Consider the following 13,022-nt stretch of genomic DNA (forward strand, 5'->3'; position numbering starts at 1 on the left):
TGCAGGACGCACACCTACCTCTCCTGACTTCGGCACCGACGGCCTTTCCCAGCGGCCGTGCCGCTGCCTTGCTGCGCGGGGAGGAAGAAAGATCCCCAAGGACCTCTGGGCAGTGCGGACACACGGCACGGAGAGGTCACACGGCTGCAGGGAGTTGCCCTCAGTCGTGTGGGAGGCACTCGCCAGCTACCCTTCTCTGGCTAGGTTGCTGTTGGACCAGATCAGGGATCCTTTCATTGTGCGTTCTGCATTATCTTATAAATACAGCAGTCAGACTTCTCAGAACCTTCCATTCCCGGATGGCATCCCAGGACAGTTCTCTGTACTTTATCCACTTTGCGCTTCCATTGCCCGGGCCTCACTGTTGGAAAGGACCATAGCCTGAACCCCTCCCCGCCCCGCCCCCCACCTTGGGCGCTGGGGGCAGAGAGTTGAGGAGCCCCAGCCAAAGGAAGTTGGGGCCGGACTCTGTTATAAAACCAGAAACAGCTGGAAAACCTTATCGACAAGGTTTAGTTAGTATAAAAATCTACTTAGGGATGCAGCCTGCCCTTTGACCTTGGAAAATCCCCCCACAAAGCGTGACAGCGTAAACCCACTCGCATGACCAGCTTCTAAGGCGTGGAAGCGTGATGCCACCGGTGGGGAACATCACCATCCGCTGTACCCTGACCCCGACGACAGCAGAGGTAACCAGAGCCACCACCGCCACCGTGGCAGATCAGATTTTGCTCCGCATTTTCTAGCCACCATGTCCCAGGTTGCTCCAGAGTGAGATAAATTCACTTGTCCAAGGCTATACGACTCGTAAGAGGGAAGCCTGGGCTTCAAACCAGGTCCGCCAGATCCCAAAAGCTGTGCTCTCACCCTCCGTGAAACGCTGTCTTGCTTTCCTGCCCTCTGGTTCTCAGAAAAGTGATTTTTGAAAGCCATCAGAGTAAACTTCTGGGACCGTAAACTTCTGGGGGAAACTTTAATACAAGGGACAGGGAGGTCCAGAAGGGTCTCTGGGACGTCAGGAGGCAATGTTTGGGAGCCCGTGTCTGGGGATCGGGCAGGGGCGAATCATCCAGGAGAGAGAGGCAGTTAAGGTGTGCTCAGGTCTCAGTACCACCCTTAGGTGGCCTGTGTGGTCAAAAGAGCCAGAGTGAGTCATGTGGAGTGTTTTCCACCCTTTCACAGTATTATTTTAGAGAACTGTTAAATGCTGTTAAAGGGAGGGGGGACCGAGAAACAAGAAAAACCAGCTGTGCTTATACTAGCCCGGTGTTGCAAAAAATTCACACACATTTGCAAATACGTGTACAAAAATATTAAAGGAGATGATTTCCAAGACGCTTCCAAGGGCTCTCTCTGGGTGGTGATTTTCTCAGGTAAATGTTATCGATTTCTTATTTACACCTTTCTAAAAACTCCAGGTGTTTCCCCTACGGACGTGGATTGCTTTTATAATCAGAAGCGGAGCTGGGAAACAATAAGGAATCTCTGAAAGGGTTTTCAAGGCAGGCAACCCTGAGTTCAGATTCCTGCTCCCAACCTACTGGCTGTGTGTCCTTTGCCAAGTTCCCGCACTTCTCTGAGCCTTGAGTTTTAAATCTATAACTTTGGGAGACAAATATATGCCCTGCAGGGTTGTTTTGAGGGTCAAATTACAGATCATATCTAAAGCAGAGATACGTTTGGTAAATCAAACAGCTAAAGACTTACCAAAGCTAGATCCCTTGGTGGTATTGGGTGGCCAGCTAACTCACTGCAAGCTCGAGCGGGTCTCTTCTCCTCCTTGGCCTCAGCGTTCTCAAATACCGTGGGGAAAGCGTTGGGACAGACAATGGCTCATGGCCCTGTTGCCTCAATTGTCCGTCCACTGTGTCCAACCGTCCGCCCGGTTGACTTGGGGCTTGCTTGGTGCTGCCTGTGGTCTGATGCTGTGCACCAGGAACGAGAGCTGGAACAGGGGCTTAGCATTGGTTGGTTTCCCTGCCAAGGATCTCGCAGGATTTCCGGGGGCACCCCCACCACATCCTGACCTCACTCGACAGGTGCATCTGTGCTGTGACCCACATTGTTCCCTGCTCTCCTCTCAGGGCAGGTGCAGCCACAGCCTGTCCTCCCTATCCCCCAACCCCACCTCGTTCTCCTTTCTTGCATGGCGGAGGAGGGCTGTGGTATGGCCTTGGCTCCTGGGACACTGGCCAGGACAGGCAGCCAGCTCAGAAAGGTGCTCGAGTGCTCCCTCTTCCTCCTCCTGCCTAACTCAAAACCAGAGCCTTTAAAAGGCCACTTGGAGGAGACCTCGGGATCCTCTCATCTAGGATACTCCAAGCCTGTTGGTTGAATCCCATTTTAAGAGTTTCCCCAGGGGCGCCTGGGTGGCTCAGTCGGTTGGGCATCTGATTCTTGATTTTGTCACAGGTCATGTTTTCACAGTTTGTGGGATAGAGCCCCTTGTCACGCTCTGTGCTGTCAGCGTGGATTGGAATTCTCTCTCTGCCCCTTCCCTGCTCTCTCTCTCTCTCTCTCTCTGTGTGTCTCAAAATAAATAAACTTAAAAAAAAAGAGCTTCCCCAGAAGCTTAATATGTAAAATAGATAAAAGCAAGCTGCTGGTTGGGGACTCAGGGTTCAGCACTCTTACCCCTCCAGTCTCTTGATGGGACAACCGAATCTCAGGATATCGTAAAGCACCAATTGAAAAGTGGCAGTTCAGTGCCCTCATATCACAAAGAAAAGGCTCAGAGAGGTCAAGCAACTTGCTCAAAGTCACCTAGGAAGTTTGGACAGGGACCAGAACTCCCTGTCCAGCACTCTGTCCACCATTCTGCCTGACCCACGTGTCCCTGAGCCTGTGTTCCGGCTCCTTCTGGACTTGTGTGCCCAGAAAGGGATCTCATGTATTCTCAGGCCAACAGAGAGCCTCAGCTCCACCCTAAGACTAGGATAACATTTTAGGATGTCATGGGAAGAAGCCAGATTTGGGGCCAGTTGGTGCTGAAGCAGATTTCCGCCTCACCCGTATTACATCACTAAGCCTCTTTCCATTGCTCGTTTTTATTTTAACAACGGACCTAACAGCCACATCTGCCTTGCTGGGTTTTCACAAGTAAGAATTCGAGAGAGGAGGTATCACGGGCGGCACACATCCTGGGGTCTGTGTGGCTCGCCTCTGCCAACAGTAAAATGCTTCACGGGCAAGGGAGTGTGGTCCGTGTGATGTGGGGTCCGGTATGGAGAGATAGGCAAAGAGTCAATCCCCACGTGGCTTTAGCATTGCATCGAATAAAAAGAAGAAAGTCTCCCCACCATTTGTTTCTTTTCTCCATCAGCTTTTTATACACAGAGGCCGCCAGTATATGGGACCGTTATGAATATATAAAACCCGTTAGCTGACATCATAAACACTGACATCATAAACACTGAAAAAAGTCTGTCGTAAAGATAATTATTTTGGTATCAGATGACGCAGGTACACAATTACGCAGAACGGAGAAACAGTAAATATGGATAGGCTTTTTCTTTTCCTTCCAAATACAGATACTTGGGAAATGCACGTTTCCGTAGAAAGAAGGGGGGTGGCTGCAGACTCGTGTACAGATGCTAAAGGTCGCCTGGACACGGGGGCCCAGGGAGGTGAAGCTGGCGACCCTCTTACTACACCACATTGCACAGCAGGACTTCGTTTTGCTTTTTATTCACACACACCGATCAACAGGGTGGCTCATAAACTTATCGAACAAGCTGGAAATTGGTATTTTGCTAACGACATCGTTTGCATATGCTGAGCCACCTGCTCCAGGGCCTTCGCCCCTCGCTGTGGATCACTCGTCACAACACAGATGCGGGGGTCCTACCCTCGGGGGTTCTCAGACGTTTCCTCTAGTGGGGCGTGGGCACTGGTCTTTCTCCAGAAACCCCAGGATATTTGCATGTGCTTCTAGGGATGAGAAACACTGAGCTACTCTTTTTTTTTGTTTTGTTTTTTTTAAAACCTCCTCAGGAATCCTGCATTGCCCTTTAAGTGGATTATAATTGTAACAGTTACTTGTGTGATTGTTCAACAATGACCCTAAGTGCTGTAAAGACAGTGGCCAGATCTGATTTCACCTGTGGCTGGAACACAGAAGCTACTCCATATAACAGAACAGAATAGGTGGAGAGTAGAGGGACAGTGTGCCCAGGAGAGAGAGAGAGAGAAAGAGAGAGAGAGAGAGAGAGAGAGAGAGAGAGAATATTAGTGGTGTGGTAGTAAATGTTTAACAATCAGTGATGGGCAGAGGGAGGACGATTCTAATCTGTAAGGGTTGCTCACCTCTGGGGTGTAAATATTCCCACCATGGCTGATTTCTGGCTTGCGAGGTGACCTCCCCAGACGCGGAGTTAGGAAGAGGTGCGCACAGTGGGCCCTCACAAGCCAGGATGCACTGGTTCCAGGCACCGGTGGAAGGAATCGACTTTCTCCCAACAATCACCCGTATCCGGAACAGCTACCCAAAGACATCTCCGTTGCTTTCAAAGAAGAGACACTGATCTCGATGATGACCACCCACTACATGGAGGGTCTGAATCCAGTGTTTGAAGTACAGTGACTCATCTGATACCCCAAAGAGCCCACCATACGTCGTACAGATGAGGAAACAGAGTCTCAGAGAGGTTGAGTAAGGTGCTCAGGGGCACACAGCTCATTCAGTGGCCGGGCCAGCTTTCAAACCCTGATTCTTTTTTTTTTTCTCCCAATGTTTACTTATTTTTGAGAGAGAGAGACAGAATGTGAGCGGGGGAAGGGGCAGAGAGAGAGGGAGACACAGAATCCGAAGCAGGTTCCAGGATCCGAGATGTCAGCACAGAGCCCGACGCGGGGCTCGAACCCACGGACCGCGAGATCATGACCTGAGCCGAAGTCGGATGCTTAACCGACTGAGCCACCCAGGCGCCCCAAACCCTGATTCTTTTTACTACCAACCCTGATTCCTTCCACCACCCTCGTCCCAGCACTATACACATTTAAATCAGCTAACAAGCACCCTAAGAGCTAGGATTGCCGGGAGACCAGAGAAGGCACACAGGTCTGGGAGTCGGCATGTCCCCTGCCTGTGTCCTTCAAGGCCCCTTGCTTCGACCATTGCGAAGCCACTGCTACTCCTGGAAGAGCCGGCTGTCGGGCCCTTCCCTCACACCTCTGCCCCTCTGCTCCGAGCCCTGAGGTACTGAGGGGAACTTGGCGACTTTGCGTTAGACTCGTTTGGACGGGTGGGGTGACTCCAGCACGGGCAGAGGGAGCATTAACCCATTTCTCCTCCCTAGTTTTTCCTCATGTGTGCTTCCCGTACGTTATGGCTTTGGAACCCACAACGGGCCCGCTAACCTCTCGGAGACGGGGGGTGAACCACTTTCCTTCTTCGGGTATCGGCTTGCTCCCCTGTAAATAGCAGGTAGACCAGAGGGAGGGTTCCGTGTTCCTCACAGATCCGTGCCGTCTCCCCATGGGCTGAGTGTATGGCAACCGGAGAAAATCCGGAGCCTCCCGTGTGCCGAGGAAGGCTTTTACACGTACCCACCGGACCCCCATGACCGGTCTACGTAGGACGCATCACCGTCACACCGTGCTTCGTAGAACTAGGGAAACTGAAGCCTGAGCATTTCTAGAACCTGTCAGAGGTCCGTTTGTAAGGGGGGGAGGTAGGATTTGAATCCAGGCATCTGGCTCCCGAGCAGGGCTCTTAGCTGTGTGCTCGGAGGCATGAGGGAATGGACGGAGGGTCGTATAAAGCTGAATGCATCCTTTTTTTGTCAGGAGGTCGGGAGGCACGTATGTAATAGGTATTCTGTAGGTGGACCCAGAGGTGTGTTGATAGAGCCGACACCAAGAATTGGGTCCTGATGCTCTGGGTGCTTGGAGTTTGCATTCAGAGGGTGTTAAGTCCTAAGCGATTGTCCCCGAGACTCGGAGGCCTTGGCTGGAGGCCGGGGGAGGAGTGGGGACGCTGGCAGGTCCGTACATTGGGAACAGGCACGGCCACCGCCCAGGTAACGTGAGCCTTCAACTGAACCACCGGTCTACCCGCACTCTTTGTCCTGGGTTCTGTTCCCTTCACGGCACACACACCATTCCCTATTTGTTTCTTTAAGTGTGTGTTAGGCACCCCGGCCTCAGGCTGTGAACTTCCTGAGAGCACGACCCACGTCTAGTATATTCCTCGATGAAAAAAACCTTTACCTACCAGGTGCCTGGCACATAGTAAGTGCTTGCTCCATTTGGGTGAGTGACCCAAAGTATTGTCTGTAAAGTGCCTGGCAAGGTACAGGTGGGAGGGGCTGTACTTTTCCCACTTTCTTCTAAGGCTCTCTGGGTCTCTCCGCCTCCCCCCCTGCCGCACCCCAAGCCCTCCAGCCATGGACCCTGCTGCCTGGAGGGCGCCAGGGAGGAAAAGTATGACTTTGCAAAGCTGTTTGACAAGTTTCTGTCTGTAGCTCAGTTACCATAATGAAATAAGCCCCCTCCCTTGGCGGTTCTCAGATGGGAGGAAGTGGTTGGACCCAGTACTTCTTCGGACGCCTGGGGAGGTGAGAGGGGAGGAAGTCGGTCACATGGTGTGGCCTTGATGCATATTTATTAAGGGGAGGGAGGGCTGGACGGATGGCTAGAGGTACACCCAGGGCCCACCCCCAGCCCGCTGGTCTTGCCTGACTTGCCGGAAAGCCTTAATGAGAATTTTCAGCTCTTAGCCTCTCTCGGAGCCGGGGGAAATAAGTTCTTCCTGAATGTCAAATGAAAACTTAAAAAACCAGCAGCATCTATTAATGCAGGAAACTGATTAGGGTTCACCGCAGTGGATGCTTCCTAAGTCTTTAAAAAAGACGCCCTCCCCTCGGAAATACACTGCCAGCTCTCAAAACTCAAGAGTGGTGAAGTTGGTGTTTTTTTGTTTTTTTTCCTTTCTGTTTTAGAGAAATGATTTCAGTTTGCTGCAATTCTAAACCTACCCGTGTCTGTTTCAGTTAATCACCTGGAGGAAGATGCAGAAATCAGCATTCAGAGAAATCAAGGAGCATCCTGCTCGGCTGCTCCTACTTAGTACTTAGCATCTTCTTTAGAGGGCCTATAATTTAGACTTCTTACAAACATGCAGGGCTTCTTTTTATGAGGCGGAAAATAAGACTCAGAGAGGCACAGTGACTGGTTCGGAGTCACACAGCTCATGGGCGGCTGACCCGGAATGTTGACGCAGGTATGGCTGATTCAGTGAGCGGTCTTCCATGGAACCCTTTCCTGCCCTGAGGCTAGATCTGTTTAAAGCACAGAAGTCTAAATAGATTTCTAGTCTATTTTAAGTAGGTTTTTAATGTTGCTCTCGTTATACTTCCAGAACACCTTAAGCACGCTTGAATAGCATTCTCCTAACTAGAGAAAGTCACTTGCAAGGGATTTTGCCAGCACTTTGATGAGGGCTTAGCTGCCCAGGTTTGAAAGCGCCATAACCTGCGTTACTCTTAAAGCAAAGAATACTGCCATAATACACAGTTTGGTCCTTCATACACCTGCTGTAGCTGAGACCCTCTTCTTCCCCACCTCAGCCCTTGGAGCCCTTACAGCCTCTTGCCAGCTGTGTGACTTATACGAATTACTCAACCTCTCTGAGCCTTGTCTCATTTGTCAAAAGCAAGTCATAATCATAATCTTGCGGGATTGTTCTGAGGACCGTAGGAAAATAGCTTTTCATGCAGTGCCCCTCCCCGGCCACTCAGTACGGTGGACACCATTCCTTCGCCCCCACACGCATGGTCCCGATGTACGATCTGAGGCCAAAGCCCAGGTCATCTGGCATTAGGCTCTCTGGATGTGTTGGCGCCTAAAAGAATACGGAATGTGCCGCTTTCCTCAGGGAATTCTAGTGCTCCAAAATCTAATTCTAACATTCTGTGTTTTTAGATGTTATATACCTCACATAATTGTTTTTCCTTAATCTTCCCCCTGTCCCCATACACACGCCACCTACTCTGATTGTTATTGGTTATCATTGGCATCTTCCCAAAGATCCACGCACCCAAGCCCTTAGAAGCACCTTGGTGAGCAGTCAGCCTACCTGGGCCCCATCATCTTTGCATGTCATGACTCCACGTCGTTTGCATTTATTGAAAACCTACTCTGTGTCTCAAACTGGCCTGGGCACTTTGCATATGTTAGCTCATTTAACATGCCCGATACCTGTTGTATTGGGTACCATTATTCCCACTTTACAGCGGAGAAAACGAAGGCCTGGAGAGGTTCAAGGTCATACAGCTCGAAGACTGATGGCAAACATCAGTTGCCCTTAGTAAGAAGCCTGCTATGTGCCGGGCTGCTGGCCCTTCGCCAGAAAATGCCCTCCGGCAGGAGTGTCCCCGGCCCAAGATCCCCAGCCCCTCTTGCCGTCTGTAATTCTATATCACATGCCCACCAAACGGCTGCCAGGTGCCGGGCACTGTGTTAGGTGTCAGCCTCACTCTCCGTGTTCCCGCAGAGCACTCTTGTGTCTCCAGAAGGTCAGTGCCCCACCAGTTGTGCGTCTGAGGAGTCTGAGGTTTCTCCCCGCCCAGCCCCTGCCCTGTCCCCTAAGATACCTTCAGAAGCTGGGCATGGTCTCCCCTGGGAGCAGCTACGGAGCGACTGCCAGGAGCACCGTCACCGCCTCTCCATCAGCTGCCGCTGCTCCCGCAGAGCGAGCAGGTGGCCAGGCCTCCGCGGGTGTAGAGAAGTCCAAGCTATCAAGAACAGTGGTTGCTAAAGCAGCCACACACTTCCTCTGCTAGAAATGAGGAAGGCGTGGGACTTGCAGAAGGTCAGGTTCCTGTTTTCAGTAACCTCTCTGAGCAGGCTTCTCTCTGTAAGGATAGGGAAGACAGTGGCATTATTATTATTATTATTATTATTATTATCATCATCATCATCAACATCACCATCACCATCATTACAAAGCACTTGGGAACATATGCAGCTTGATTCTAGGGCCTGGGCTGTGCTCAGGCTTTCCGAGGCTGGCACCTTTTTCTCTAATTAAAAGGCAGAGGAGGCTGAGAGGCTGTTCTCACACATCCCTGGAGCCCACTGGGTCCGAGGAGGCTGGGGCTCAGGCCTGCAGCTTCTCCTTTCCTGGTTTCCCAGCTTCCCAGTGATTGCTGCTTCTTTTCTGTCCCTGCAAATGGGCCCTGGACCAGAGCTTCTGTTTAATTGGCAGACTTTTGAAATAGTAGCCACCAATGCCTACTCCAGAAAGTAGCTACCCATCAGCCTTCGGGGCAAGACACGCAGCCCCTTTGCTGTGCCATGACCAGAAGCAGTGAGAAAGGCAATGCAATGTAGTTAGCTTCCCACCCCCCATCCGCTCCGCGCCGCCCCCCCCCCCACCCCGCGCCCCCCTCCACCACGTTCTAGATTAAAATTGACTAAGAAAACATGGTGACTGAGCACAGTATGTGATGCTTGGCTGGGTCCTGGATCGAGGGAAAAGACCTCGAAAGAACATTCTTGGGACGGAGGTGGCGGGGGAGGGAGGGTATTCACATAGACACTGCATTGTAGATAATATTGTGTCAGTGTTCATTTCCTTGCGTTTGATAGTGATGTGGTTATGTGAGAAAAACGTGCTGGTTCTCGGGAGATACTCCCTGCTGCTTTTGGAGGTCAAGTGTCATAATGTCTGCAACTTTCAAGTGGTTCGCTAAAAGAAAAAGAAAAAGAAAATACAAAAGCAGATAAATATAAAGAAAGAAGAAAACGAGAGAGGCTGAAAGCAAACGTGGAAAAATGTTAACGTTTGCTGGATCCAGGTGATGGGCATATGTGCCTATTTCAACTTTCTGATGGGTTAAAATTCAAATAATAATGATGATGATGATGATGATGATGATGATGATGATGATATATAGCTCCCTATTCATAGTATGTGAGTCTTAAGTGGGAAAACTCAGTCACATGGGGGCTAAGGACTTAGTGGCAGGACTTCCCTACTGGAGCTGGGAACACCAGATGACTGTATTGGGGCGACCCTCTGAGAGCCCCAGCCGACCCCCCCACCACGCTTCACAGAGACTCCAGAGCTGAGTGTCCAGTGACTTTCCCACAATCACACGGCTGGTCCCCAAGCAGAGCCAGGGGCCAGTGTCCAGGGCTGGTGATGAGCCGCCCCAACCCAGCCCTCATTTAGAAACCTCGCACTGTGTAGTTGTCAGAGCTCTCCAGAACATCAGGGCCGTTTCTAAATGAAAAAGGAACTCCGCGCTAGATAGTTGCTTCCTTAGGCAACTTGTGAAAATACCCACTGTCCACAGGGAACCCCAGGAAGGCACAAAGGAAATGGTGAGAAAGATTGAGAACGGGAAGCACAGGCAGACAGAAACATGCCAAAGTGGAGATTGCCCCCCCCCCCCAACCAGCTTCACACAGAGGAGAAGAGGCTTGGACCAATTGTCAGAAGGCATGAGCTTTGTGGCAACTTAAAAAAAAATTACCAAGCATGTGAAGGAGACACTGAGTGCATTCCCTCCTGCAGTCGTTTATTCAATAAAATTTTACCGGGCCTGTTCCAGGCTCTGGAATTCAGGCAGGTGCAAAACCCGACAGAACCCTCGCGGAGTTTACCTTCTCTGGGGGAGCCATGTGACAAAGACCCGAATACAGCAACCATCAGTGGTGGGGACTGCCGAGAAAATGGGGCGGCCGGTGTGACAGAGGGGCCGGGGCGCGTCACTTCCCACAGGTGGTCAGTGTCCGTGGTCCGCCATTAGCTGAGACCCACAGGAGGAGACAGAGCCAGCCCGGGGCAAGGCCGGCCATGAGCGGCACGAGGAGCCACTGGCTTGGACAGACTCCGGAGGGTTCGGGGAAGCTCCAAGCCTGATGGCAGAGGCAGGCGACAGACAGACAGCGGACCACAGAGGGGTCTCCATGAAAGCACACAGACCATGGACGGGAGGAGCCCCTGCAGGAGGAGAGGCTCAGAATTTGGAGCCCCTGGATTGTGGCCAGGGTCACAGTATCGGCTCTGCCTGTTCCCAGTGGGTAACTGGGTGACAGGGGCAGGGAGGGTGTGCCCCTCACTTCCCCCAGCTTTGGTGGTTTGTTATCTCCCTTTCCCTCCTGCGGTAACTGCCAGGAAACAAAGGCGGTTTGAGAACATGTCCCTAAAACTGCCACTGTGCTGCATGGAAGCCAAACTGTGGCTCACGCAGCAGGTGTGGAGGAGGGAGAGCCCGGGGCTGGCGTCAGCGAGAGCAGGGGTGAAACCAGGGCAGCCGTGCACCCATGTGTGATCTGGGCTAGCGACCCCGACTTGAGGCTCCTGTTTCCACCTTCCCAGAGGGTTCTCCGTCTTGGCACTACGGACGTTCCGGCCGGACCTGTTCTTTGCCGGGTGTGTTAGCAGAGGGCAGGGGGCTTCCCTGGGTACTGTAGGATGTCGAGCAGCATCCTGGCCTCCACTTACCTGATGCTGGCAGCACTGACCCTGCCAAAATGTGCCAGGCATCGTCAGGCGGTGCCCTAGGGAACAGACACCACCGGATCACAGCTATCCCACGGAGGTACTGGGAGCGTTCAGGAAGTCAACCTGCGTGCCGTCCTCTCATGGATCACAAGCGCTGCCCAGCGGTCAGCGGTCGGTTCACATAGACCCAGTCCTGCGGCCGGCCACCCACGATCCCTGCCACGCGTGGCGGAACGGTGGAATGCCACAGGACCCCCTGTGGGGTGGCTTCTACCTGCCCTCCTTCTCCGCCATAATACAGGTGACCTGAGAGGCAGAGCAGGCGTGTGTCCCGGTCCGGGGTCCCCGGAGGCGCCCCGCAGAGGTGCGCGATGCGTGGGCCGCATCCGTACAGAGGGGCTGGTTTGGTAGAGGGAGCAGGCAGGGCGGGGGGTTACAAGACAGGCACCAATGTCGTGTGGCAGGTTCGGCAAGGCTGTCCCTTCAGGGAGCTCACCGCCAACACCCTCATCCCCGTTTCTCCCGGCCCAGCACCACACGGGGTGCGTACCGGATACTTGGGGAATTGCCGAGTGCAGCCAACTTCTTGCGTTGCAAGGTCCTTATGCGTAAAACCCGCAGTGGGACCACAGACAGGGAGGGGAGCCTCGGGCGCAGCGTGAGTGAGGCTCCACCCCTCCCTGCACTCAAGGAATTCAGGAGCTAGCGGAAGAAGCAGACACACCGTCAAAACCCCGTGGGGGCAAAAGAAAGATGCCGACAGGGAGGGAGCCAGGAGAGGCCTGGGCTCCAGGTTCCATGCGGGAACCTGGTAGCCAGGCGTGGCAGGACCAGATGGGATTCTACCCCAGCAGCCTGGTTTGGTGTTCAAGGTCACTGATGTTCCGAGTCAGCACGAGAAGCAGACATAAAAACACTGGGCAGGAGATGCCTCCACCCAGGACCTCAAGTATAAGTATAGGGTCAGCCCCAGCCAAGTGACAGTATGACAGGAGGCCACACGTTAGGGCTCAGAGAGACACTCAGGTCCATCTGTGTAGAAAGCACCTGACTCCTGGAGGGGTTTGCCAGTTAATTAGCTATTAGGCCGCAGGCCAATGGCCCCAGGCAGATCAGCAAGATGTCCTCATGGGTTGAGGATTGCTCAGTGAAGTGTGGGGCTGCAGTCACCGCCTCACTGAAATGCAGCGTTCTACATGTTAACAACTAGCTTTACCCTCTTAACATTGTCCGGAGCCAGGTGTTAACGTTCCCCACTTGGGGAGGGCTGGCAGGCCCTTCAGATTGCAGAGGACCTCTAGGTTCTAGAAAGTTAAGCCGGCTGAGCAACGCGTGGCCGTGGCCAGAGCGCGATGGGAAAGCCCCACGGTTGACAGCTTCGTCCAGCATGATCAGTTTCCTGGTTCCACTCAAAACTGTGTTCCCTTCTTTCCCCATTAGTGTTGGAAAGGCTAGAAGATGAGAAAGGAGACCTCAGGAACTCATAAGCTCCCTCTCAGTGGAGACGGTCAAGTGTAGGCTGGCCCACTTCGTAGGGAAGTTACACGAGCATATTCCCAATGGAAGG

At 52.6% G+C, this 13,022-nt stretch overlaps 2 protein-coding genes across 6 annotated transcripts in view; one reads left to right on the forward strand and one right to left on the reverse strand.

Annotated features, from left to right (window-relative positions):
- The window catches only part of TG (thyroglobulin), a 242,962-nt gene that overhangs the window by 171,861 nt on the left and 58,079 nt on the right, over positions 1 to 13,022 (forward strand). The window lies entirely within an intron of this gene.
- The window catches only part of SLA (Src like adaptor), an 89,991-nt gene that overhangs the window by 26,981 nt on the left and 49,988 nt on the right, over positions 1 to 13,022 (reverse strand). For 2 of the 5 annotated variants that reach the window (XM_019459805.2, XM_019459804.2), the window contains exon 2: positions 8,595 to 8,855. The gene's annotated coding sequence lies outside the window, so the exon portion shown is untranslated. Of the gene's footprint in view, positions 1 to 1,707; positions 1,875 to 8,594; positions 8,856 to 10,611; positions 10,631 to 13,022 lie in introns of those variants that run through there. The other 3 variants (XM_053896103.1, XM_019459806.2, XM_019459807.2) reach the window with 3 other exon arrangements.

Source organism: Panthera pardus, unplaced genomic scaffold, assembly GCF_024362965.1.
Source record: "Panthera pardus isolate Hobbes unplaced genomic scaffold, ASM2436296v1 HiC_scaffold_7, whole genome shotgun sequence".
Lineage (NCBI taxonomy): Eukaryota > Metazoa > Chordata > Mammalia > Carnivora > Felidae > Panthera > Panthera pardus.